This window comes from Octopus bimaculoides, chromosome 16, assembly GCF_001194135.2.
Source record: "Octopus bimaculoides isolate UCB-OBI-ISO-001 chromosome 16, ASM119413v2, whole genome shotgun sequence".
Classification (NCBI taxonomy): Eukaryota; Metazoa; Mollusca; class Cephalopoda; order Octopoda; family Octopodidae; genus Octopus; species Octopus bimaculoides.
The window spans coordinates 34,182,127-34,184,255 of NC_068996.1; positions in this window are offsets into that span (position 1 = coordinate 34,182,127).

A 2,129-nucleotide genomic window follows, 5' to 3' on the forward strand; every position below is an offset into this window, starting at 1 on the left:
TCCGTATGACTCTGGTCCATCCACTCCATCTCTCTATAGGGGTCTTCCTAATCATAGAGGTAATTGTTGGTGGTCTACCTCTTAAACGTCTACTAGGGCAGAAATCTCTAAGGTCGTATCTATCTAGATATACATCGTCATATGTCAATCTAAGTAGGAGGCCCAGTTCTTCTGTGTTGACATTGTGGAACTCCACTTCGTTCTCGTTGATCATCTCCACGCACTTTTCCACCGCAAAATCCACGTCGATAGATGGGTATAGTGATACCACATCCATGCTACCCACTATACACCCCGTTAGGTCGCAGGTGTTACAGTCGTTGATCCTGCTGAGATCTTCCGTGCTGTCACAAACATCAGGTGACATCCGGATTATGGGGCGTATGATCATTGAGAGGAAGTAAGAAATCCTGTAGTTGCTAGCAACATTCGCTCCACAGACTGGTTTTGTTGGTGGTCCCACTACAGGATCAGTAGTTACTTTGTGGTCCTTACAAAGCCCATACAGCGTCGGGATATCGTTGTTCCAGGCTTGGAAATTGTTGGCTATATAGAAATAATACATTTCTAAATCTCTCAGAGAGACTTAAGCAGTAGTGATGCGATAAAGTAGTTGTATACTGCCAACTTAACGTGACAGTCCCAATAACATGTCCCTGAATGCAGGCTAGGCTGGGTGGAGGAGTTTGTATTCCCCTCGCAAACATAAGGGCACAGGAAATGTGTCAAGGCCGACAGGAAGCGGTCCAGCTTCCTAAGGCTAAATAGCAGTAGTATATTCCCTTATTGGGACTGTCACGTTAAGTTGGCAGTATACAACTACTTTATCGCATCACTACTGCTTAAGTCTCTCTGAGAGATTTAGAAAAGTATTATTTCTAATTTTTGTAATCAGTGAATGTGTTTCACTGAAATAATATATGTTTGTGAAGGTTTGACAGACTTTTTCAACCAGCTGGTCGTTTTTTCCTTGTGCTCGATAGAATATTTTGATTTTTGAATCGACATTTTTGTTGCTGCTACTGTGTGAGTTCGATTCCGTTTGTTTCTTCAGTGTATTATAACTGTAATTTTGTTAACTGTTTGTATAACAGCCATTTTCGCCCTACGGGGCTGAAAATTACCTCTAAAAAATTTTTTCTTGTCATTGTGACAAGAATGGCTTCCATGTTGTCAGCTGAAGGCGACCTTCCCATGGAGGGAGAACGTATTCAAAAAGGAAAACCAAGTTTCTCACAGGCCGTTGGAGGAAATACCATCGAGTTGAAAGTGGCTAAGGAAAGTCTATATGCATTTAGAAAGTATATTCAGAAGGTGGATGGTGAAACAAAGCTGATTCCACCCCCCGAGACAGTCAACGTATTAAAAGAAAAAATTGTGGTGTATAAAGTTTATAATGTCACGGAAAGAAAAATCGCAGAGGCTCGTAACGAACTTGTAGAGATGTGTTTGGCACCAATTTGGTCAAAAATTCGCCACATCAACTGGGGTATAAGAAGTACAACAATTGAAGTTCACTTCAACTCGGCTGAAGTGGCGGGAGAAGTTTCAACAGAAACTTTGAAAAATAAAACAATTATGCTGCTGCCCACATACATGGGAAAAAGAACGGCACGAGTGACAGTGGAGGATATACCATTTGGATACGACGTGTTGTGGGTAGCAGCAGCTGTAATTTTCGATGTTGAGGAGAATATCAACATTCTGAGCATGAGGAGAAAAGAAGCAACGAAGTTGGTGAGGGCAGACGCTTGAAATTGTAGTCATAATACCTTCGAAAATTTGCCCAACAGGGTGTTTGTGGGGGAGGGGCATACTATTCGCGTGTCAGTGGAGGGACGTCGACCCAGATGTTTTAAGTGTGGACAAAAGGGTCACGTTTGCTCGACCTGCATAAAAAAGCAAAACACCGCTAAAGCGAGTGACGCCCCTCCTTCGAAAGCGGACGAGGAAAACAAAAAAACAACAACAGTCACTGTTGCAGTTGAAGGTAAAAAACTGAAGGAAAAAAAAAACAAGAACAAGAAAATGTGAGGACGACTGAGAAAATAGTTGCCTAGGAAGAAAGTGAACCAACAGAAATGGAATTCACAACAGTTTCAAACAAAAGGAAGAAACAACACACACCA